The sequence below is a fragment of the Crocodylus siamensis genome, chromosome 1 (genome assembly GCF_052110815.1).
Source record: "Crocodylus siamensis isolate JL-2025a chromosome 1, ASM5211081v1, whole genome shotgun sequence".
Lineage (NCBI taxonomy): Eukaryota > Metazoa > Chordata > Crocodylia > Crocodylidae > Crocodylus > Crocodylus siamensis.
Genome location: NC_143395.1, coordinates 377,331,699 through 377,358,050, shown reverse-complemented (window position 1 = coordinate 377,358,050; position 26,352 = coordinate 377,331,699). Strand labels below are relative to the sequence as shown.

Below are 26,352 nucleotides of genomic sequence, written 5' to 3'. Positions count from 1 at the left end.
ATGACCTTTAGTACAGTGTGATTCATCAGATGGATGATGTGGTGGCATTAGTTCTGGTGTTGGGTAGATTTTCTGAGGGCTTTTTAAATATTATCATATTGATAGACATTAATTATTCATCTTGCAACCTCTTTGTTGCAACTGGAGAATTCAGTAGGAAAATTAAAGTTTTTAACTTTATTTATTTTAGCGTTTTTTTACTGGATTCAGACTAGTAAAGACAACGAATATCACATTATCAGTGGCAGGGGGGTTGGCTGCATAAACTGATAATTGCATTTAATTTCTTTGGTTCAAGTTCTTCCTACTGGCCACATCTACATGAGACACTGACTGTGCAGTTGTTACTGTGAAGTCATTTAGTACTTGTACAGACAAGTACTAAATAACTGCGCAGTAACCAAATACTGCACAGTTGTGTTGCCAAATGGCTTTTAGGTGATGCAGCCTACACAATAGCTCATTACTACTACTCAGTAATGTTGTGTCCTGCTTCATGCCACGTGATGCTACTGTGAAGTAGTAACAAGCTACTGCAGAGTCAGCATCTCATGTAGATACGGCCACTAGGAAGTAAAGATGAGAATAGAATAAGATGTCATTGTTTAAATGTATGAGAAAGCCAGATGACTTCCAAAGTTGTATGGAAATTCTCTGTTTATCTTATAGTACAGTAAAAGTTCTGTTAACTGGCATCCTACAAGCCGGTATGCTCAATTAACCGACATGCTGGCTTGTAAGATAAAGTGAAGCTGGAAGTGCCCACCATGGCCCTTTCGGTTTCTCTGAGCCCCCACAGCCCAGGGCAAAGCGATCTACATTGCCAAGCCCCCACGGCCCGGGGGCATAACAGATTGTGTGGGGCCTGCCTTCCTGTCCTATGGGGCCTGCAGGAGGGGTGGCGGGTTGCCCCAGATGCAGCGAGAGAAGCAGCAGCCTGAGCCGCTCCATTAACGGGCGTATTTTGTTATCTGGCATTCCCCATTTGTGGGGCATGCTGGATAACAGAGCTTTTACTGTATTTAAGGTACATTGTTATTTAAGAACTTGGTTATCACTTTGAAGCTCCCTGAGGAAGTTTAATATGACAAAGGATCAGGAAAATTTGGCTGCCAACACAAGAGACACCACTGGCTTTTACTAAAACCTGTTCCACTTATTTCATTGTGATACAATATATGTTTACATTCCTTGAACACAAATTAGTATGAAAAAATTTCATCCCACAAGAAGCCACGTACTAACCTTTGATTACTATACATTGATTACTTCTTAATGGCAAGTTGACAATTTTAGGATTGAAAATGATAACACTTGTGTTGAGGAAGATTGGCAAGCTCTAAGAAAACTAGACCATCCATAAAGATTACACAGAATCAATTGGCTTTATTACTCAATGCCATCAGAACTGGTTTGACGAAAACAATGATGCGATCAAAACCTTTCACTGTTCCATTTCATTTTGTCGAAATTGTTTCACTGTTTTGACATGTTTCAATGTTTTGCCATAGGCTATAATGGGGAATCACGGAACTGCCTAAAACTTTGTCATGTCTTGCCTGATTCGAATGAAAACAGCAGGGAACCTAGCTCCTGCTGAGGTCACAAAGCCTGTCAGGTTTCTAGGAAATAAGTGCAGGGTTTTCTGGGAAACTGCACCTCAAGCTGCTGACAGGCAAAACTCATGACATGTGTGACTTTGTGTGTGTTAAGGAGCACCCTCACTGGCACTGGGGCCTTTTGATTCATTTCGATTTTGCTATCTCAAGCTTGAAATGAATCAAAACAACATCGAGACAAAACAGTCAGTGAAATTTTGCAGAGCCCTAGAGCACTACAATTTCCACCTGTTTTGCAGGAAAAAAATTGGGTGTTATATGCAATAAAATACAATATAATAATACATATTATATTCTGAAGAGTTTTTAGACTTTACCTTTATTCCAGGTATCAATTCAGTGCATTGATACTCAAAGGAATAAAACATTAGCTCTATGTGAATAAACCTGTGAGGGAGTGGGGCCTAGGAGCAGCCGTGAACTCCCTAGCGCCCCCCTACCGTCACTACAGGCTGTACTCAGCACCCTCGGTTTCTTGCCCGCCACAACTTTGATCTTAAATGGTTAAATGGGAGGCTGCCTTTATTCCCCAAGTGAACGGTATGCGTGTTCATGCCCCTACTCCAAATAGGGTGCCTCGGTGCGCCCCTCCCTTAAGGGGTATGCGTGCCTCCAAACCTCCCCTTTAGCACGCCCCAAGCCTCACTGCTGTTCCGTGGGACGTTGTGCAGTCCCTCGCCCCTCTGGTGCTCTCTCTCCTTGTCAGGCACCCTGGGCTCCTCGCCCGTCTGCCACCCTGTTATCGGCACCCTTGGGTCCGGCCCGATACTGCCGCCCTGTTACCGGCGCCCTTGGGTCCGGCCCAATGCTGCCGCCCTGTTACCGGCGCCCTTTGGGCCTGGCTCGAAGCTGCCGCCCTGTACCGGCGCCCTTGGGTCCGGCTCGATACTGCCGCCCTGTTACCGGCGCCCTTGGGTCCGGCTCGATACTGCCGCCCTGTTACCGGCGCCCTTGGGTCCGGCTCGATACTGCCGCCCTGTTACCGGCGCCCTTGGGTCTGGCCCGATACTGCCGCCCTGTTACCGGCGCCCTTGGGTCTGGCCCGATACTGCCGCCCTGTTACCGGCGCCCTTGGGTCCGGCCTGATACTGCCGCCCTGTACTGGGCCTTGCCCCCTCTGGGGCCGATACCGTGCTCCTTGTGCTCTCTCTCCGCCCTGCTCTGGGGCCTTGCTGTCTCTGGGGCCAATACCGCGCTCCCTCTCTACCCCGATCTGGGGCCTTGCCCTCTCAAGGGCTGCTACCGCGCTCCGCACGCTGGGGGCACAGGTGACCGCTGCCGTGCCTGTCCCCTTGACCCTTCTTTGGGTCCGGTTGCCCCACTGGGCAGAACACCGCCCTTATGGGCTGGGGTCTGTAACCCCGCACACCGCGCCTCCCCAGCGCAATACAGTGCCTCTCCGGCACAGACAATACTGCCCAGCTGGCACTGTGCCCCTACTGGGCACCTGGAACCCCCAAGCTGTTGGGGAGCCCCGCCAAGGCCTCCTCACTCCCCTACAGCCTCACCCGGTCCTCCAGTGAACTGTAACCAAAACTCAAGCCACCCGGCTGTAACATAAACCACACAGAGTCTCCGTGCTCCAAACATAAACTCCAAGCCCCTCACCAGGCTCTCAAGCCTACCTCCCTTTAGGACGTTCTTGTTCCCGGCATCATCGCAGCCAGTCAGCATGGTAAGGCTGCAACTCCTAACTCAGGCCGCTCAGCTCAGCCACAGAGCTCCTGCTCCTGCAGGAATCAGAAGGGAACTGCTGGTCAGGCTCCGGCCTAAGCTGTTTACAAAGGCCCGGCCCTGCCCCCTTCTGGCCACCTGACCCGCCTAGTCGCCCTGGCAACCGGCACCTGAGCTGCCCTGGTGATTGGCAGCTCTGCCAATCTCACTCACAGTCACGGGGCACCTACGTGACTCCGTGACAAAACCGAAATTTAATTGAGCATTATAAATGCCATTTTACCCTTTAAAAATATTTAATCAATTGTAAAGATGAATCTTTTCTTTGGGGCATATTTTTAAAATACTGTAACTTTACCAGCAAGCCCCAGCTACCATTTGTCCATAGCCTTCTCCTGATTCAAGGATGTGGATGATTCAAAGATGTATATTTCAAATGTGATTGTTACAATTATTTTTTCTACTTGGCATCCTTAATGTTCAAGATTCTGTACTAATACACACACGCGCGCGCGCGTGCGCGATTCCATAGTTCCAAGTATTTACAGCTTAGGCAGCCGTTACATATTTTACAACCATTATATACTTTAATACTTTTTCAGATAATTTGTTCACAGATTATTGGCTTTGTTATTTTATGACAGTCTGTTACAAATAACCCTTAAGATGCTTAAAACAAATATCGCTGTTCTTGCCATTCATTTCTGAAGTATTTGTCTCTAAAGTGTTCCAGAGTATCACATTTCTGATGGTTAGAAGCCTGCTTTTTATTTCCAGACTAAATTTATTCGTAGCCATATTCCCTCTCAGTCTGAATTTTGTCAGGTTAATCAGTCTTATAGTCTCCCCTCATAGGATAGGCTGTTCATTCCCTTGGTCATCTGAGTAGCTCTTGTCAGCACTTGCTCCAGTCTATGGCAAAATCTCTACCGAGTATACCAGATGATTTGTTGCCAGGTCTTTAAACCATGACATTAAGACTTCTCTATCTTTGCTTTTTCCTTTTTTTGCTGTCATATCATATTGGCTGATCACTGGATGCTATAAATGTAGTGGGTCTAAGCCATGTCTTCCCAACCGCCATAACAGCCACCTGGATCCTCCCATTCCCTTAACCAGTTTGCCTCTCGGGGGTTCACCTTGCCTGCTCAGCTGCCACACCTTGATGTTATCATTGTTCTGGGAGTCTACCCCTAGAGATCAGGAGGGGTTCAGTTCATGCCTTAGATCCTTTTCAAGCCTTTGGTCTCCTGGCCTTGGCCACTTTGCTCTGGCTGGGCCCCTCCACCCAAGGTCCATTGTCCCAGGTTCCTGGGCTCTAGCCTCACCCTTCTTGGGTCTTAACTGCTTGACAGTCAGGTGGGTAGGAAGCTGGCTGCGGGGTAGGTCCCAGAGAGTTCTAATGAACAGATCTGTGGTGTCCTGGCAAAAGTGGCCAGTGGTGCCCCTCAGGGGTCGGTGCTTGGTCCAGTGCTTTTCAACATCTTTATCAAAGATTTGGATATGGGGGTAAAGAGCTCACTGGACAAATTCACAGATGACACCAAGTTATGGGGAAGCGTGGTCACGTTTGAAGATAGGCTGCAGATACAGGTAGACCTAGACAGGCTGGCAAGTTGGGCGGATCGGAGCTAGATGATGTTCAACACTGAGAAGTGTAAAGTGCTCCATCTGGGGATGAATAATCCCCAACATACTTAAAGGCTCGGTGGTGCCAAAGTGACTAGTACCATGACTGAAAGGGACCTAGGGGTAATAATAGACCATAGTATGAATATAAGCCATCAGTGCAACACTGTAGCCAACAGCGCAAACAGTACTCTGGCATGCATCAACCGATGCATCTCAAGTAAAACCAAAGAAGTGATTCTTCCACTGTACTTGGGGCAGAGGGATGGGAGCAGTGGGGTTCCCCAGGGCTCAGTCATCAGGCCCACACTGTTCAACATTGTGACCGTCGGGCTAGAGGAGGGGGAGGGTGAACCCCCTTCGGAACAGCGGCTCACGGTGGAAGGGTGGCGCTATTCCCCTGGGACGCCGTTGGTCCGGAGCAGATGTAGGGTAATCAGGCCCCCGCCCTGGTTCTCGCCCGCCACGACTTGTTGTAAGGTTCAGTGGGACGGCTCCTGGTTCTCCGTAGCCCGGGATCCCCGACGGTCACGTTGCGGAGCTCCGCCACCCCCTAACACCCCGGCCTCAAGCCCCCTTGGGTCTCCTGTAGTCGAGACCCTGGCCCTCGCCCGGGCTTTCCCGGTGATGCTGCTCACCGGATCCCTTGCCCGGGGCAAGAAACTTAGCCGGCTAGCACCCCAGCTTTCGACCTGGGTCCTCCCGGGGATACTCCCTACCGGGTTCCTGGCCGCTGGTGTCCGGCGTCGGTCCAGGCACTTATGGTGCCTCGTCGGTGCCCTCCCAGGCCCCCGCGCCGGCTCCCGACCTGTAAACTCCGGGTGCAGGCGGGGCGCAGTCCCAGTACTCCCCGTCACTGGAATCCTCGTCTTCCAGGCCAATCCGCCACTCCCCGCTCAGGGTTCGGGGTCCGGCTGCTGCCGCTGTCCTTCCCTCCAGCGGGGTGAGCGGCCACTCCCCGTCGGGGTCCGCGCTCCCGCCTGGTGCAGGGCCCCCTGCCGTCTCTCCTCCTGGAGCCTCTGTCTCCGCGGCAGCGAGTCCCCCCTTTGGACTCCTGCCCCGTCTGTTCCGGCCGGCCGTTTTTATTGCCGGCTCCCAGCCGCCAGCACGGGCACCGGCTTCCGGTGTAAACAAGCGGCTGATGTCCCGCTCGGGCTCCGCTGCCTCCGCGGGCGAGCTCCGCCCCGTCTCCCTGGGACAAACATATTCATCAGCAACTTGGATGAGGGGGTGAAAAGCACCTTGTTCAAGTTTGTGTAAGACACTAACAAGTGCGGGGAGGTGGGCATATTAGAAGGGAGGGACAGGCTACAACTAGACCTGGAAAGGTTACAAGGGTGGGCAGATGGGAATAGGATGGGTTTCAGTACTGACAAGTGCAAGACACTGCACCTGGGGAAGAAGAACCAGCAGCATACCCACAGGCTGGGGAACTCCCTTCTTGTCAGCACAGAGGCAGAAAAGGACCTTGGAGTCATTGTTGATTCCAAGATAAACATGGGCCACCAATGTGAGGATGCAGTCAGTAGGGCCAACCACACTTTGTCATGCATCCACAGATGCATCTCGAGCAGGTCCAAGGAGGTGATCCTCCCCCTCTATGCGACATTGGTCAGGCCGCAGTTGGAGTACTGTGTTCAGTTCTGGGCGCCACACTTCAAGAGGGATGTGGACAGCATGGAGAGGGTCCAAAGGAGTGCCACTTGCATGATCAGGGGGCAGCAGGGCAGGCCCTGTGAGGGGAGGTTACGGGATCTAAACCTGTTCAGCCTTCACAAAAGAAGGCTGAGAGAGGATCTGGTGGCCGTCTATAAACTTACCAAGGGGGGGCCAGCAGGGAATGGGAGAGACCCTGTTCCCCCGAGCACTACCAGGAGTAACTAGGAATAATGACCATAAGTTGACTGAGAAAAGGTTCAGGCTGAACATCAGGAAGCACTACTTCGAAGTCAGGGTGGCTAGGATCTGGAACCAACTTCCGAGGGAAGTGGTGCTCGCTCCTACCCTAGGGATCTTCAAAAGGAGGCTAGATGGTCACTTTGCTGGGGTTGTTTGACCCCAGCATTCTTTCCTGCCCACGGCAGGGGGTCGGACTTGATCTGCTCAGGTCCCTTCTGACCCTACCAACTATGAAACTTACAATTGGTGAGGCCACAGCTGGAGTATTGCATCTGATTCTGGATACCACACTTCAACAAGGACATAGAAAAGCTTGAGAGAGTCCAGAGAAGAGCCACCCGTATGATCAGAGACTTGCAAAGCAAGCCATACAAGGGAAGGCTGGGGGACTTGGGTCTCTTCAGCCTAAAAAAGAGAAGGCTGAGAGGGGACTTGGTAGTAGCTTACTGCTACATCAGGGGAATACACCAAGGGCTCAGTGAAAAACTGTTCACCAAGGCACCCTTGGAGAAAACCGGGAGTTTTCACAAAATTCTTGAAGACCATTTCAGGTTTAACACTAGGGAAAACTTTTTCACAGTTAGTGTGTCCAGACTGGGGAATAAACTCCCTCCAGAGGTGGTGCAATCGCCTACCCTGGAAATATTTAAGAGGAGACTGGATGGTCACCTCACTGATGTCACCTGACCCCAGTTGTCTTTCCTGCCTAAGGCAGGGGGGCTGGACCCAGTGATTTTGTGAGGTCCCTTCCAGCCCCTAACAAAGAATCTATGAATCAACTCAGGACTTCTGCTTGTATTGTGGGGAGTTAGAGCATTTTGTCTGAATCTGCCCAAAGAAGAGAGGATACCCACCCCTGCTTTGGGAAGACTCCCTGACCCAGCTTCACAGGGGTGTGGCCCCAGCCCATCACTGATGTTACAGCTAAACCCCACCAATCCACATCAGTCTCTTGAGTGCCACCAAGTCCCAACAATCACCCTTGTTAGTTACCCTTCACATACAGCATCCATCTTGGGTGAAGGTGTCTGTTCTAGCCGTCTCAGACACTGGAGCCTCTGGTACCTTTGTGGACTTGACCTTTTCATAACACTGCCAGATACCAGTCAGGCTGAAGAAGAACCCCAAAATAGTGGAGACTATGAGGCTAGGAACTGGCATTCAAAAAGCCTGAGCCTGAATTGATTCAGTCTTTGCAGGTTAGTCTAATGTGGCTAGGCTAAATCACTTTGTAACTGCACAGACATGACAGACATGGAGGCACGTGCCTGCAGTGGCTCAGGCTAGAAGACGGATGGCACTGGAGCAGCCCTCTGTTCCCTTCCACAATACTGAGTGGGGATTGGCAGGGCATGGCTAGGCCCCAGCAGGACACTCTGATTTGCCCAGCAGGGAATTGATAACACGGAGTTTATCACTCCTAACTTAGTGTTAGCACTCCATTAAGAAAACAACAGAGAGACATTACCAGCTACCTGACGATTCTACCTATCGATTCTACATGTTGACTCAGCACAGACCATAGCTGGCATGTGGTCTTCTACCTACTACACAGACACCTTTCATCAAGGCAGAAGGGAGAGAGAAATTCCTGTGTAGCAGGGAGTGGTGAGGGGAAGTGGGGAAGCAGCTCACAGTCTCTGCCACAGCTGTAGCCAGGGAACAGAGGGCTGCTGTGGAGCAGAGAGTCCCTCCCAGCCCAGAGAGTATGCCGGGATGCTGGGGAGTCTGTTTTTTCTTAAACCAGCAAGGGGTCTGGGACGGATATTGCATAAACCAGTTTAACCCAAATCAGTTAAGTCTGATACTACATTCAACCAGGTTTATCCCAAACTGGTTTCAGCCATTTTCAAACTGGTTTTTGTACACTGAACATCTGTTCTGTAACAGGTTTAAACCAGTTTCTGATCACTTAAACCAGTTTATGTGTAATGTCTGTCCCTAGCCTGTATGGTTCCCCTATCTCCTCAGGCTTCTTTACTGGTGAGATGGTTCCACTGGGTGTATCAAGAGATGACCACCAGGAGTCTCTTTGTTTCAATGTTATCCATTTCCCTTATTTTTCAGTTATCCTAGGAATCCCTTGGTTTTCCCACTGTATCCTATGGGGCCTAAGGAAGCTCCATTTTAGCTTGCCGTATTGCTCAAGCTCTTGTTTGGAGAAGGCTCCTTGGATTGGGGCCCAGGCCAGCAACAGGACTCTCACACCGACCATAAACAACTCCCAACCAGCATCAGCAGGAAATATCTGCCCAATGGACCCTGGTCCATCACTCTCTACTAAGTGTCATGACTTAGTGGACATGTATGATAAGAAAGGAGCTTCTCCTGCATCATCCTTATGATTGCCCCATTGATCTTGTGCCAAAGGTACAGATTCCCTTTGGGCTCATTTGCTCCCTTGTTGAACCAGAGCTCAGGGTTCTCAAAGAGTACATCATGGAGAATGTACATAAGGGGCCCCAATATTCTTTGTGCCGGAGATAGATGGCTCTCTCCACCCCTGTATCAACTATGGGGCTTTAAACAGGGTGATGGCTCATAATCCTTATCTGCTACCCCTAATGAATGAATTATTTGAGAGGCTTTGTCATGCCAAGATTTTCTCAAATTAGATTTACAAGGAGCCTACAACCTCATCCATATAAAGGAAGGGGTTGAGTGGAAGACCATGTTTGGTCCCAGTATGGGCACTTTGAATACCTGATCATGCCCTTTGGATTCTGCAGTACCTCTGCTAGCTTCCAACACTTTGTGAACCATGTGTTTTGAGACACCGATTTATTATAACTTACCTTGATGAAATCTTGATTTTTTCCACTGATCCAGAATGTGTCTGCTAGGTCTTGATAAGGCTCTGAGAGAACTATTTATTTGTTAAATTAGAAAAATGTGAATTTAACAAAACGTTGATTGAATTTTTAAGTTATGTAATTTACCCTGAGGGCCTGACCATGGACCCACATAAAGTAAATGTCATTATCAAATGGGCTACTCCATGGGATGTAAAGGGAGTACAGCGGTTCCTGGGCTTTGCCAATTTTTACAGATCTTTTATCTGAGGCTTCTTGCACCTGATAGCCCCCCCTGACTGCCCATCTTAAGAAAGGGGTAACATTTAAGTGGTCCCAAGAGGCCCAAATGGACTTTGAGACCCTAAAAGGGGCTTTTACCTCTGTGCCCATTCTGGTGCACCCTGACCCCACAAGACTTTTCATAATCAAGGCTGACTCCTCAAGTAGCTCAGACAAAGTAGCACCCTTATGCCTTTTGACCCCTGACTGCCCCCATAAGAAATGATGACATTTGGGACTGGGAACTCCTTGCAATCAAAGTGCCCTTTGAGAAGTGGCAACACCTTCTGGAAGGGGATCATCATCCCATCCAGGTAATCACAGATCATAAGAACCTAGAATACCTCCAGATGAACCAGAAACTGAGCCTATGACATGTCTGCTGGTTGCTTTTATTTTCCCATCGGAATTTCATAATCACATACTGACTGTGACAGAGTTGGTAGTTGTCATCCATCTGGGCCATGTGGCCTGCCCACAACAGCTGAGTCTGCAGGAGAATCGCCTCAGTGCTGGTGGTATTGGCTCTTTGTAGCAGCTCCATGTTGGTGACATAATCCTGCCAGCAGATCTTGAGAATGGTGCAGAGGCAGCACTGACGGAAGCACTCAAGGAGGTGTACATGGCAGCAATATAAGACCCATGACTCAGCACCATACAGTAGGATGGAGATAACAGCAGCTCTGTACACCTTAGCTTTGGTCTATACCTGTAGGCTGTGACTGTTCCAGGCCTGCTTGAAGAGTCTGCTGAAGGCACTACTGGCTTTTGAGAGTTTGTTGTCTAACTTCTTGTCGATCATGGCATCATACGAGATGATAGTCCCCCTTGACTGCATTTAGCTCAGTTCCTTCAATAGTCATCTTCGGTAGCACATAAGCTTGATGTGGAGCTGGCTGATGAAGAACTTCAGTCTTCCTCAGGCTTATGATGAGTCTGAAGAGTTGTGCTGCAGTAGTAAATCAAGTAATCATGTGCTACAGATCATGTTGGATATAGGCCACCAGAGCACAATTGTCTGCAAACAAGTTTACAGATGAGCTGTTGCGACATCTTTGTGTAGACCTGTAGCTGTCTGAGGCTGAAAAGGTTTTCATCTGCCTGGAAGTGGATGTAGACACCTTCTTCACCTTCCCTGAGATTGTCCGATGCTTGCTGCAGCATCATGGTGAAGAAAATGGTGAACAAGGGAGGGATGAGAATACAGCTTTGCTTTACTCCACTGGAGATCAGGAATGGACCCAAGAGGGTGTTGTTGTACTTGACTTGTTCATGCTGACCATCATGGAGTTGCTTAACCATGGGAAGGAACTTAGCTGGGCACCCACGCTTTTCAAGAATCTTCCACAGGCCTTCTCTGTCAGACATGTTAGTGAGGTTGATGAAAGTGATGTGCAGCCCGTTGTTCTCCTCCCGGCACTTTTCCTGCATTTGTCAGATACCATATCTGTCATACCTCTGTTTGGTCTGAAGCCACAATGGCTCTCCAGGAGCAGCTCTTCTGCTATGGCAGGAACCAGCCAGTTCAGGAAGATTCTAGCTAGGATCTTCCCAGCAATGCACAAAAGGGTGATCCCTCAATAGTTGGAACAGTTTGTCTTATCACCTTTATTCTTATACAGGGTGACAATACAGCATCATACAGATCCCATGGAATTTTCACCAACAGGCTATGAAGAGTTCATGGAGCTTGGAGCGTAGAGCAGTACCTCCATGTTTCAGGGCTTCAGGTGGAATCCCATCAATTCCAGGGCCTTTGTTGCTTTTTATCTGGTCGATAGCTGTGAAAGTTTCTTCCAGTGTAGGACACTCATCTAGTTTCTCCTTGACAGGCAGTTGCTTAATTTGGTTGATGGCAGACTCATGCACCATACATTCAGCTCTAAAGAGAGTTTGAAAGTGCTCAGACCATCAGTCCCTGGTAGAGTCTTTGTCAATGTATAAAGTCCAGCTGTCAGAGCTTCTCAGTGGACTTTGTATCAGGAAGGTGGGGCCATAGGCAGATTTCAGTGCTTGGTAGAACCTTCTGGTGTCTCCCTCATCAGCATACAGTTATGATCTTTCTGCAAAACTAGTCAGCCGTTCATTTTGGATATCATGCAATTTTTGTTGAAGGGTGACTTGGTAGTAAGCTGCCTTTCTCTCTCGGATAGTTGGCTATGCTAGAAGGTCTTGATGAGTAGTCCTCTTTTTTTGTGAGCAGGGCTTGGATGTCTTTGTCATTTTCATCAAACCAATCTTGGTTTCTCTTGGTACCGAGCCCAACAGTCTCCTTGATGGTCTCCAAGACTACTGATTTGATGTGTTCCCAGAGTCCATCAGGTGAGGCATCTGCAGTATGGACTTGGCTTTTAAGCTTCTTGTGTTAAAGTTGCCCCTGATGATAATCCTATCTTCTGGATGAGATCGCAGAGGTCAGTATAGAACTTAAGTTTGTCAACTGTGTCTGCCTAAAGCATTGGAGCATACACACTAATAATGGTGGCATGCTGCTGGTCACACAAAAGAACATGTATGGACATGATGTGATCAGAAAGGTCGATTGGTAAGCTTTGTAGCCTGGAAGCAATAGAGTTCTTTGTCATGAAGCCAACACCTAAGAGGCGCCTCTCTACCTGTAATTTACCTTATCAGTGTAACCAGCACTGGGTTTTATTAGGTTGCCTTGTTCTAGGAGGTACACCTCTCTCGGGGCGGCTGTGTCAATGTGTAGCCTAGCTAACTCATGGGCAACCAAGGCTGAGCATCGCTGAGGGTGGCTACTATCTTCAGAGTCCAGCATTGTACAGATATTCAAATGTGCAAGGTGCAGAGGTTTTCTTTTTTTTCTATCTTTTGAGGTGGGAGTTTTCATTTTCCTTTTCATTCTAATTTGGCCACTAACCACAGTGGGCCAGCTGGGTGGTAGGGGGACAAGAATTTCTTTAGACCACCTTTTTAGGCCCTTCTTTTGAGGTGTGAGCAGTGTTATCCTTTTAAAAAGCTGCTCAGATGCTCAGGGTGCTGCCAGGTGATGAGGTTATCTCTGGGTCATCATCAAAACAACCTGTACTCCTGAGCTGCCCGCATGCAGGATTGGGGCTGCAGTTTCCAGTGTCATCATACACCTGCTGTTTTCACCCCACTCCCAGCTCTGTAGGACTTGGAGGACTTATTTTCTTCCTGCGTGCACATGGAGCTTTAAAGTGGAGTACAGTTTGCACTGACTGGCCCCACTCTTTAGGCCTGGAACTCATGTGTTATGGCCTAGTGAACTAAGACAATGGCTGTCATGGTGGGGATGCTGTCCTGAGAGTGATGCCATCCAGAAAAATTTCTGGATGGCATCACTCTCAGGACAGCATCGCTCTCAGGATCATCGAGACATGGAAGCCTCTCCACCATGACAAGGTTTTAATCCAGGGAGAAGCCCTTTTAAGCACGCTTGCAACCTTAACAACAGTCTCAGTCTGCTCCCATTCACTGTTGTCCCTGGTTCTCCTGGCTCCTGACTTAGCTTTGGCTTTACCTGACCCTGATTTTGGATCTTCCCTGAAAATCGGTACCAGTTCTCTGGTTCCCTTGGCTCCTGGCTCAGCTTTGGTTTTGCCTGACTCTGCTTTTGGATCTACCCTGGAACTCAGCAGGCAGCTCTCTGACTCTTGGCTTCTGACCTTGGCTTGTGCCCTGGACTGTCTCTTGGATCTCCTTCTCAGCTCTGCTGGGGCCTGGTCCTGCTTTCTCCTGGGATCTGGTCCTGTTCAGGGTCTACCCACAAGCCTGGGCCCCTACATCCTAGCCAAACCCTTATATTGACCACCTGCAGTCCCAGTTGTAACCCTGATACTGACCGGTGTTGCAGAGCCATGTGTAGCAATCAGCCATCTTTGGAACGGGCCTCTGGTTGTAGTCAGACTCTTACATACAGCTTTGATTAAGTTATGCCACTTGATATTGCCCACATGACACCTTGTATGGCTCCGTTACCCAATGGGGACATGTAAGTGTAGCAAAACCCCCAGTTTTTCAGTTTCATGAAGTTTGTTTCGGTCCCACCAGTTTCAGCAAATGTCAGGAACATCAACCATCATCTGTTACATCTGTGAGAAATAGTGTTGGCTGTAGGGAAGAAGGGTATTTGTTTATTTCTTCCCGAACAGAATTTTTTATCGGGTATTTACAGAGAGAAAGCTGATGTGTAAGCAGTGGTTCCTAGAGTCAAGACAAACAGAAAAATGGTGACAGGAAAATCTATCATAGACCTGTCCTAGAAAGACATACATAGCCTCATTCACAGGATGATGAAGATAGCCATAATAGAAAACAAGTCATGGCACAGAAACCCAAATCCAGCTCTATGTGAAGCCTGCTGAACTCATGCATAGCTACACTTCAGTGACCACAATTCACAAGATAACTTCCCAGTAAAGAAAGTGCCATTCAGGCTCTCTGTGTTGGAACTCAGGATATGGAGTGTCAAATGAACACTCAAAAAACAGGGGAAGGTCCTGCTATGATTCCTGGGATGAGTCAGAATGCAATGACTCATGAGTCCTAAAACAATAACTGTTGCTCTTAAGCACTGTAAAAGAGAAGTAAAATTTGAACTTATTCTACTGGTTGATGCAAAGTCCATAGTTTAATTACCATGCTAAATCAGTGAGATATACTGTACCTGCCTGGTTTTGAACATCTGGTCACATGCTCTGCACCCCCGGATGTTCGAAATTGTCCACCCGTCTGTCCCTGTGATCTCAGCGAGTTGATGTCATTGACCCGAATCGTCTTTCCCCAGTCTCGCCCGCCGTGACTTTGATCTTATCACAGTGGTGGGGATTGGCTATCGGCTCTCCTTGTACCGGGGACCATGGGACGTCTATCTTCTGTGAGGCTCCTTCTCCCCTCTACCTCACCCTTACACCCCACCTTGATGGATCTTGATGGTCTTTGGCCACGTCCCTCTGATACTTGGGGCTTGGTGCCCTCTTCCCCGTAGGCTATAGGAATCCAGTTAAATACTCCCCCCACTTCTGCTCTTTTCCTTCCTACCAGCTGCCTGTTCTGGCCCCAGCTGCACCCCATCAGTGCTCTTTGCCCCTTTTTATCCCTGCACCTACAGCCTGCTCTGTTGCCACCGGTAGCAGTCTCTCAGGCCTTGACCAGCCTAGCTTTGGTCTGGGATCAGCCTACTGTATTCTCGTTGGATCCCCTCAGCGCATCTCCCCCACAGTTCTTCTTTGGAGCAGTCCACACCCTCTGTTATCCCACCTGGTCCAATGATCTGGCTTCTGCCGCCTCTTCTTATCTGTGAGCTCCTCCAGCTCTCAGTATTCTCCAGCCCTCCTTGGCCTCCATACCTCAACCTTGCTTCCTCGCCCCCTGCCTTGTTGCCGGCGGCGACCTCTTCCTGCGGGGTTTTTCTCTCTCCACCAGGGCTGCAGGCTGCAAGCCCCTGCGCTCCTCTGCTCCGAGGGGACTCGGAGAGTGCTTCTCCCACCAGCGCTCCTCCTGATTTCTCCCCCTGGGGCTGCACTCAGCTGCTTTTAAGTCCCCCGACCGGCTCCTGCAGCTGTGGCCATCAGCTGGCTGCAACTTTATAAAAACATGGCTAACAAGCCGCTCAGGTCCCACCACCACTTCCGGTTTTGTTGCGGTGCTCTCTAAAGGTAAGAACCTTTCTATTTGCTTTTCTTTTCTTTCTCTTCTTTCTCCGCCCCATTCCTGCACCCCGGGTTCCTCCTGGGCTCCCTGGGGTTTTCCCCTCGGCTGCTCCCCTGGGACATACACCTTTGAGTGGTGATATCCCATGCAGGCTTTATTGTGGGTTTATGTAAAAGTGTATCTAGCAAAAAAACCAGCTCACAATAGTGCAATTTTTTTTGCATGGTCAAGAAAAACGTTTTGTATAGATTCCCAAATTAAATATTTCATTAGGACAATCCCATTGCACAAGGTCATATCATAGAGCAAGACCCTGAAGCTTCATTCTGCTCATCACAGCACAATCCATGTTAAACCCCTGCAGGAGGTGCTGTTATACTTCCTGTTCATTAGAGTAGGACTAATGATGGGTACTGTCACCAGGCAGATATTTAAAAGTCCTCAGAGGGAGACAGATAAATAAGAGTGGGAGGGCAACCCACCCAGGCTTTATCCAATAACATAATGATTACGACACTTGCCCAGGGAGTGTAAGACTTAGAAAATGACACTCCTCCTTGAGAAGCGATTTGAACCCCCACCATTACCTCCAACAGGCCATGAGAACTCTCCCCTGCTTGCTGAAGATGGTCCATTGGGCAGGCAAAGGGAAAGAGTTGTGGTACAAAAGGAAAGCAAGCAAGACGAAATGTGACTCATGAACCACCTAGGGGGCAGCTGGGCTTAGAGATAGGGAGCCTCAGAGGTCTTTTGTTAGACACACTTTTACATAAGGCCACACTAAACCCTGCATGGGGTATAGTCAATCAAAGTTATATTTTAAGTTGTGAGCTTTATCCAGTGAGACTCGTTATATATTTTTCATTCACACAAGTGTCACACCATTCATTGTCTCAGTAAATTTAGTAATTTTTCATTGTTTAGCAAAGCATCCAAAGTCCATTTAGCAGTTCCTCCCCTAACATGGGCTGAATGACTTACATCTCTTTCCACTTTCAGTACAAACAGCTGCATCTACTAGCTGTTCTTTACATTTTATCCAATGGGAATCTTCAGTTCAAAATACAGAAACAGCATTGGGAGCAGAAGCCAAAACCTGGAGCTTCCTGTCTGAGGCCAGGTCCTTCCTATGTGGTTCAAAGAGTCACATTTCTTTTTGTTTGCTTTCCTTCTGCCCCGTGACTCTTTCCCCTTTGCCTGTCCGATGGGCCAGCAGCAGGGTAGAGTTCTCATGGCCTGTTGGTGAAGGTATTTTATTGGAGGTAAAATATATGTGTTCAGATTTCTTCTTGATGAGGAGTATCGTTTTCTAAGTCCAACACTCCCTGAGCAAATGCCCTAATCATTATGTTATTGAACGAAAGCATGGATCAGCTGCCCTCCCTCTCTGTTACTTAGCTGTCTCCCTCAGAGCTCTTTTAGATATTTCCTTCAGGCCCAGTTGAATCCCTACATGGCGTAGCCAATGCCATGGTTCTTTCCCACTGAAAGAACAGGAGAGTTATATAATCCCTGAGATGAACTAAGGTCTGTGCAGGCTGTCCATTGTCAAAATAAGAGAGCTATCTATGCATCTGTGCAGGACAGAATAGAATTGGCATCTAGCGGTGCTTTAGGCTGCCCATTGAGAATGGGAGAGCTGTTTATCTCCTTGGCTGAGTTTGGATCACACTAGGAGGCAAGATGCATAATTTTAGGCTTATCCTAAAAAAATATTGGAGGTGGATTTGGGTCTTTAAACTTAGCTTCCTAAGCATCAATTTTACCCACTTCAATTTTTTATGTATATGGAGATATACAGGCACAAATACCTTGAATATACTTTGAATGGATTATTGTTTGGGGAGTATTAAACTGGGTGTCTGAATTGCTGTTAATTAATTGTTTGTTGTAGCCATAGAAACAGGGAACATTAAGGGACAAATACTGATTGGCTCTTCTGTAATAGTACTACTGTTGGTGTTAACTCAGATAAAATAAGTTATTTAAACTTGGATGTAAGTGAGCCTGATAATAAAATTAATCCCACAGGGTGTATTAGATTAATATTCTATTACACAATTTAAACCATTATGATTTGATTAATGTTTTTTATTGTTCACTACCTAATTATTCATCATGCTTTACATCATAGCCCTTCTTGGTACTATTTGAGCACAAAACAAGATATTAATAAAGGTTGTTTTCCCTGTACCAGTAGATCTACTTCTAAATAACAAAAATACCTTTTTTTTCCTTACAGTTTAAGATTTTAAACTAAAATCATTGAATTTGTCTGCAGAGATGATGTTGTCATTGATGGAATAAAAGTGGTAACAGTTGCCATCAGACTTCAACTAATAGATGCTTTTTTTGGAGTTCATAAATTAATCTATATAGATTAATCTGTTCTCTTGTGTTCAACTTGGCAGCTGGAGTGGTCAGAATTAGAGATGGCATCAAAGAGAAAAATGAGATACTGTTCCAAACTTTCTTGCATACTTAGATGTGTTCAAATCCAGGATTTTGATTTTGTTTCATTGCTTTGGTAAAAGATGATTTCAATAAATAATTTCAGCAGAACAAAATCTGCATCAAGAGCCTTCCTTTTCTTCTCAGATTTTGTATGCTATATTGGAGGTAAACTTTGCCTTCACTTGAAGCTAGCTCATGTTTTGAATGTTACAGTGCTTTATTTTCTTGCAAACCTTCCACATGTGCAAAAATAAAAATAACTGTTCAAGTCATGTACTCGGTATTGGTAGGGGTTAGGATCATTGTGCTTCAAGGATTCTTAAAGGTTATTGTTGCTTAGTATATACCATAAAGCATCCTACTAATGAGCTATAAAACAGCAGATGCAAATAGTCACGCAATAAAATAGGTGCTATTTTTCTTTTTCTAATCAACATTTAAATTACAATAATACTTTAAAAATAAGTTTGATTTGGGCTAGTTATTACAGAGTAGGTTGCCAAAAAGACAGTCACAGATCTGGATTGCTTACACTCTACACAAGTTAGTTGGGGGCTTCACCATTACAAATAATAACAATACAAGGAGAAAACGGACCAACAGGGTACAAGTGAATTTAGAGTACTAAATAAGAGAAATTAGGTGGTTTTCACAGGTCATCATTTGCCTATGCAAATATCACAAGCATCTAAATCAGTCTGGAAACTCTGGTACACTATAGTAGAAGTAAAGCATTTGTTTTTTTCACTTACCTATAAGAAAACATAGGTCTAATCCTCAGTTGATACATCTGACATTAAGAATATGTCTGATAACCTAAGCCTCCCCATTTTGATCGTATGTAAAATTTTCTGTCAGCCCTGTTTGGGGTCTTAACTGAGAGAATCTTGCTATCAAGCACTTGATTCTACTGGATTTGCTCTTTTCTTTTCCTCTACCAAAACATTTGCCAAGAAGTAGGTTCAGTCCTCCTCATCAGTCATTTAGTATCTTCTTTTCATAGCAGGCAGCACCATATGGCTGGGCCAGTTTGTTCTCTATGTTTATCTGTAGCTCATATGTCCAACGATACTGCAGTTGAGGATGGTTGGCAGTTCACTCAGATCATATTTTGATATCTCTGGCATCTCATATTTTTCTATAGTGCTTGTAGGCTAATGATTTCTGATTATTTCCTAGCACAATTTTTAATGAAACAACCTAGTTCTGGTATTTGAAAAGAATGTGTTCCTTAAAACTGGAGATGGCTGCTAATGCTGCTACCTTGGGATATACCCAACAGATCCCTCACTTGTGTAGTTGTGCACATGAGCTACTTTGCAGCACAAGAAGCAATAGTTCAGGGGTTCTCAACCATTATTCAGAGCCCAGGATCTCCCCCATAACTTAATTTAGTGGCACCCGTTATAGCTGTAGGCAGAGGGCCCCACCTTTTCCCTATACAGGAGACTGAAAACTTATATTCTGTCACCATGTTCGGACATATCCTTAGGGTTCTAAGATAGAGTTCTGAGCTCAAGTAAACTTAGCTCCCTCCCTTACACATTGCCTGTTCTCTGTTTTACAGTTAACCCTGTCACTTTTCACAGTACTAGATGTAGCTGAACCTGCTGCAGCTTTACACCCACTTCTTATAAGTGTCATATAAATTTATTCCAAATGAAGCTGGGAATAGGGCCCTAACTGTAGGAAGTATTAAAGCAGCAAACTTACCATCCGGTAGTGTAACTGGTGGGGGAGAGGCAAGTGGGGCACCAGCCCTTGGCACCAGCTGTGAGACTCCCCATCTTGGGAGTCTGTGCCAGGGCAGAAGGAGCCCTGCACTGCCCAATAATAGGAGCCCTGACAGACACAGTCGTGCACCCAGCAGTATATCTGGGGAGTGAGGGGGGATGAAATGGTTCTTTTTCATGCTTTGGGGAGTTTTTATCACAGCAGGTGCCACCCAACTGCATATCTGAAGGAAGGGGGGGAGCAAACAGGGCATCAGGGGAGCTCCCAGGCAGCCTGTGCTGCAGGGTTGCTGCTGCCTGAGGCAATGCTGCTTCTGTAACAGCTGCCTTCAGTGTATTAGGTAAGTAAGATTTCCCTTTCCCTCACTACTGCCTCTGGCTTACAGTGGTTGGCATACCCTTCCCACCTGCCCCAGATACTGAATGAGCTCATTGTATTTCTGTTATTATCAGAGCAGCCTAGAGATTGCCCAGCATCAGCTAGAGGAAAATAAAAGAGGGAACATGGAATTCTTTCATGACTGAAAGCACACAGACATTTTATTGCATGTATTGAGAATTCTAGTCATGGTTTTTACTTCGCTTTAGAATCCTGGAATGTAAAACCGTTGCTGCCTCTTGGCACCCCGTCATGCTAGCTAGGCTGCAGCACTGTTTCCCTCCTGCCTCAGCTGCTTCCTGGTCCAGCACTGCATGGAATCCCCTGAAAACGGGTATGGTGGACAATTCCACGTGGCGGTGGCATCAAAGCACCACTAGATGAATCTCATGGCTCCCTAGTTGAGACTAACTTAGGTTAAGTTTAGCAGTACCAAGTCTTTTCTGGTCATGATCCTACTTATAGACAAATTATTCCATATACACATCTATGCACATACTTATTTCTATCCCTGTGCCTGCATTGAACATGGGGTGCAGCTTTACCATACCTCAGCTGCTCTCTAGTTACTGTCCCTGGACCTACATGCCTATCCTGCCAGCTCTACTTGCCAGGGGGTAAGATGCATAATCAGTTACTGAAGAGTAGCTTAGATACAGTAAATACCTACTCCCTTTTAGCAGTGGGCTGTTCACGTCTATGTAGTAAATGAAAAGTACGTGAGGGCAACCCACCCGTTTTATTCAGGGGTAAATTATTCTGTTTATCTCTCAGTGGCTGCATTTACACATGCACTTTCCTGTGGAGTAGGCTAATTAGCTGCGGAATAGTGTCACCATCTACATGTTTGCCAGTATTACGTTGCAGTAAAGTAATTAATGCTTCAGTAAGATAGTACTGTTGGGGACAATACTCCTACTCTTACACCAGGGTAATTTTCCTGTGATTAAACACACTTGTAGGCACTGACCCTGGGTGTAAATTGCTCCTGGTCAGTCCAGCTAGTTGGGGGCCAGACTTCTGCCTGACACCTAGCCACATGGCTCTTCACTTTCAGCACCCTTGTGCCCCAGCTAGCCCCTCTACTGCCTGATACTGCCACCCAGAGCCCAGGGCTGAATCCCTGTGCCCCCTGCCAGCCCAAGCATGCTTCACCCCACCTCAAATTGCTGCTGTCTCAGGCTCACGTCTAGACACTGTATCTAGGAGTAGTTTACTCTGGCTCAAACTGCTCTAGAGTTTATTGCTTTAAATTAATTGGATTTGTAAATGCACCCATTGTGAAATAAATGAACCTAGGGACAATGACCACAGAGAATCTAACATAGTAAATTCTTAAGCCCACTCTTAATTGGAGATACAGGGGTAGTTATCACAAGTAACAGGGTAAGGCTTTACTGTAACGTAGCACTTACTGTGCACTTACTGCAGAATCAAAGTGGAATAAGGACAGTTATTGTAGAACAGCTAAGGCATAGTAAAGCCAACTGTCTTACAATCACAGCATGTGGGATAATTGTACATTCAGAAAAATTAGGGACTGCATGCAATTACATCTTCATATATAACTGCCATGATCTCTATCTTGGTAACTACAGGTTTAGTTCTTTTTGCACTTTAAGCCTGCATCTCAGTTACACCACTCATGTAGGCATCTAGAACAGGAGTGGGCAAAATACAGCCTGCAGGCCAGATATGGCCTGCCAGGCCATTCTATCTGGCCTGCAGGGCCCCTAAAAATTTAGAAAATTAGTATTTATCTGCTCCTGGCTGCCTGTCAAAGATGACAGGAGCCAGGAGCAGCAGGGCCCAGGATCCTAGCCCCACCCCTAGGCATTTTCTTGCTTCCGTGCCTGCGTACTGCTCCAGCACCATATGGCTCCTGACTGCATGGCCAAACCACAGGAGCACAGGTCACGTGCCGGTACCCCGGGACCAGGAACAGGGGGGGTGTGTGTGTAGGGAGGGAGGGACAGCGTATGTGTATGTGTACGAGTTCAAAAGACGAGTCCCACGCACACACCCCACCATACACATGCACCCACACCCTCCCTCACACTCCCATACATGCAGACCCCCACACCCACACCCCTTCGCACACCCCAGCCAACCTCCCCCCACACACAGTCCTCCACAAACCCCAGGCCCACCCACACCCCAGATATCTACACATACACCCGCATGCTCCCTCACCCCACACCCTCACCCACACCCAACATACCCCCAGACCCACAGCCCCCCACAAATCTATACCCACCCCCATGTCCCCACCCCCCACAATATACAAGAGTAACTTAATTTTAAGCTGTTGTACATGGAGGTGATTGCACACTACACAAACACATGTAAATCAGAACAAACATATTTTTTAAATGAAATTAATGAATGTTGTAGATGTTAGCATTTTAGAATATAATTTGGCATTTTTCTGGTTCTGAGATGGTAAAAACCCTTGCTGAAAGGAGTACTTCTGGGGGGGCAGGGGAGGGACTTCTGGTGGAAAAGGTCAGGGGTTACGGGGTGGGACTTGGGGCACCTGTCAAGGGGTAGGGCTACCCATGTGGCACTTGATGGCTTGCCAAAACTCAGTATGCGGGCCTCCAGCCAAAATAATTGCCTGTCCAGATCTAGAATGATATACAGGAGACCCTCGCCATTTGTGGGGGCTCTGTTCCAGAGATCCCCATGAATGGCGAAATCCGCAAATACGTTGGGAGCCTGGTGGCAGCAGCACAAACCCAGCAGCAGCAAGTACAGAGCTTCCACAGACACCATCAGCCCTGTTGGTGACAGGGGAGGGAAGAGTGAAGAGGAGCGTGCTGGATGGGCCCACTGAAGACTAATCTTGAGAGGAAAAACTTCCCTGGGAACGGGGCAGCAGATTGATTGATCTGTGAGCTCGGAGGAGCTCATGATCCACAATGAGCATTAATTGCCACTGCGCTCCCTCAATTACTGTTGCAGCAAGTCAGTTAATTAACCAAAGCTGTAAGGAGAGTGCATGAGAGCCGGTGAGAGCGTGCAGGGGGAGAGTGCATGGGGAGAGAGCCTGTGCGGGGAGAGAGTGTGGGTTAAAATATTCTCACTGCAAATATTCAAAAGCACAAATGGCGAGTCCATGAATGATGAGGGTTTCCTGTATGTCTTCAGTTACACTTTTCTTTTAAAATAATTTGTTAAATTAAATTTTGTGCTGGTAAAAATTGCCTGAAAGAAGTTATCAAGAATGACATTTTGTTCTTAAAAGGTATTTAGCGTTGTTAGTCTGAAGTTGGGCAGAAGTCAAGGTAGAGTTAAAGAAGTGAAGTCAACTTGACTGTCAAAAAGTTAGTACATGTGTATGCAAACTTATAGACTAACTAAATCAAAGATGCTTAAGCATTCATAAGCAGTAGCTTCTCCTGAAGCAAGCTGTTACTGAGGAAACTTATACATCTCTGATTTAGCTAGTCTATAAGGTTGCATATACATGTACTAACTTTTTGACAGTCAAGTCGACTTAACTTTTTTTAACTCAACTTAACTGTCACAGTGTACACACGTATGTGAAGCAAAACTGACTTAAATGCAGCACAAGATAATACACCTCTGAGGTATATTATCTTGAGTTGCATTAGTTAAGTTGACTCTAAGTATTAGGGATCACAAGATGGCTGCCAACATGTCAAAGAGATGTACATGTGTATGCTCTGATGTGACTTAACTTTAGTTGACTTAGTTAAGTCACCTTATTTTAAGTCAACTTATGTGTGTATATACACCCTAAGGTGCAAAGCTACCCTGCATTCTGCCATTTTATACTTAACCACACCAAGATAAAAATCAAAGAATAGCAGTGCAAGTTTATTAATATTGTTCTCATCTAATGTCTCTCAGCAGTAACTTGGAGAGTCTGTCTATATAAGCAAAAGGATGGGTTGATTTTCATCATTGTTTGTTCTTCTACCTTGCTACTCTGTCTGTTATGGTACTTCAGTTCTATTTGCCTACCACTGCTGGGCATTATAGCTCTTTGAGGAAGAAGTCTTTCTATAGCTAAGTTTGAAACTTGCTTTCCAGTATAAATTTAATTACTGCTTACCCAGTCTAAAATCCTGTAGCAGCAATTTCTATTTCATGCCTTGCAAGTATGGACTGTGGCCAAGCTTAAGGTAATTTGGTTAAGTCATTTTTCAGATATGGCACCTAGAATAAAAAGACTAATCTTGTTTCAGAAACTCTTCTAATGTAGTTGCTTTATGGGCATCCTCTCACAAAAGCAGCTTGTCCTACAAACTTAAATAAATCATATGTTAAAAGTCATAATGAGAAATTGTACTATGCACGTGGGTAGTTTTGAGATGGGGAAAGGCATATTTAGGAAATTTTCACTGGTGAACTAAGAATGTCCAATTCTTCCATTGTACTTCTTGTAGTCAACTTTTAATTTAAGAGAATCACCTGTTTGGAAAAACCTCAGCTTTCACATAGCAAAAGCAGGTATCTCAATCTTATTTTAATATTCAGAGTTATATAAAACTATAAAGTACTATTACTTCTGTGCTATTTTGTGAGACTCCTTTATTTACAGGACATGAATGAAACAATAGCACACCAACACAATTTCTTAGTAAGTCACTGTTACTAAATCTGTTAGGGTATAAACAGAAGTTGCTAAATGAAGCAGATCAGCCGTGGTAGGACATGTCCCCCCCAACAGCTGCTCTGCTTCATTGGGCAAAACACACTGTCTTTCATTGTCCTGGATTGGGCAGATGCCTAATCCTGTGGGACAATGGGCAACATATTCCCCACATGCCCTGGACAATCTCCAGGGCACATCTCCTTTGTAAGTGGAAAAAGCCAGGATTTCCCACTTACAGCTGGGAGGAGAGAGAAGAAGGCTGCAGTAAGGAAGCATAGAGTTGAGGGGAGTGGGGCAAGGATGGGCATGGAGAGACAAGAGGTGCAGAGGGAAGCTACAGGTTCCTTCCCATACCTTACAGTCTCCCCTGCACTCCCCCTGGCCACATGCCCCTTCCCCCACCAAATGAGTTGTTCCAGCCCAGAGCAGGCTGTAGCTCAGCTTGAGCCTCAAGTCTGGGTCCAAAGCCGAAGCTGAGACACCACCTGCTCCAGGCTGATACTCAAATCTAAGATACGGCTTTCCACCCCCACCCCCATGCAGAACTGGGGAGAAATCTTGGGTTGGATTCAAGTAAATGTTATTTTAGGTAACAGTAATAAAGTACAGATTGGAAATTCATTTTGGGATTTGGGTGGTTTTTTTGTGTAGGTCTGAGGAGAGGAGACAGCTTATGAAGGATATATTTTTTTATTAAAAAAAGGAATTTTAAATGTTAAGGGTAAAGTTTTCCTCTCTCATGTATACTTATCTCTAATGCTTATTCATGTCAATGTGAGCTTCACAATTGAACAAATACAGGATATGCAATTGAGAACAGAATGTCAAATAAGAAATAAGAATGTTTAATACAGTGATCAAAAGTAATGGGGGTTATGAGTATTGAGGACTCTATTCCTCTAAAATTATCTGAAGGTTTTCACAGTGCAGAGTGCTATAGGCTTTTTCAGATGAATCAAACCCTTCTTTATTCATATTTTTTGTGGCTGTAGCTCTTGGCTCCATTTTTAGCCTACCTATTCATACAAAAGTTGGAAGACATTTCTTTAAGTATATCAAGCCTGGAGACTCAAGCAGAGCAAACAGTTGATGTGAAAGAATTTCTCTGCCATTTCTGAATTGGGTGGACAAAAAAAAAGGAACTCTGAGGCTGAAAATTATTTTTTCTTATGTTTCCAATATATTCATCTCTAGGGCACATAAACTGACATCGAATCCACTGCTCAATGGCAGTTTCATTTCATTACGTATTTTTAACCTAGTTTTTTGCCAGTGTTGAGTCCTGCATATGCAATTGAGAACTGTCTGTCTTTAACATAAAACAATGCAACTTTATTTTATGTAACTTTTTTCATAAAACTGTACTCAAAATACCCCATAGAATTAAATGTGAAATAATTTAAAGAATTAAATCTACATGTAAATTAGACATAAAAATGGTTAGATAGACTTAAATAGTTAAGAATACCTTAGGGTGAGAATTGAGATAAAAACAAGGAAATAAACTGTTTTTAGAAAACATGTGGAAAGATACCAAGTAAGTGAAGTGAGTTAAAAGGAGCATTAATGGCAAAAACATTTATACTTTTGAAATTGTGTGCCAGAACAGAAACAGCCTGGTACTAAA

The 26,352-nt window shown here is 46.1% G+C and overlaps 1 protein-coding gene across 4 annotated transcripts in view; it reads left to right on the top strand.

Moving 5' to 3' along the window:
- FRY (FRY microtubule binding protein) overlaps positions 1-26,352 on the top strand; it is a 447,808-nt gene that overhangs the window by 163,512 nt on the left and 257,944 nt on the right. The gene's annotated exons all lie outside the window — the stretch shown is intronic.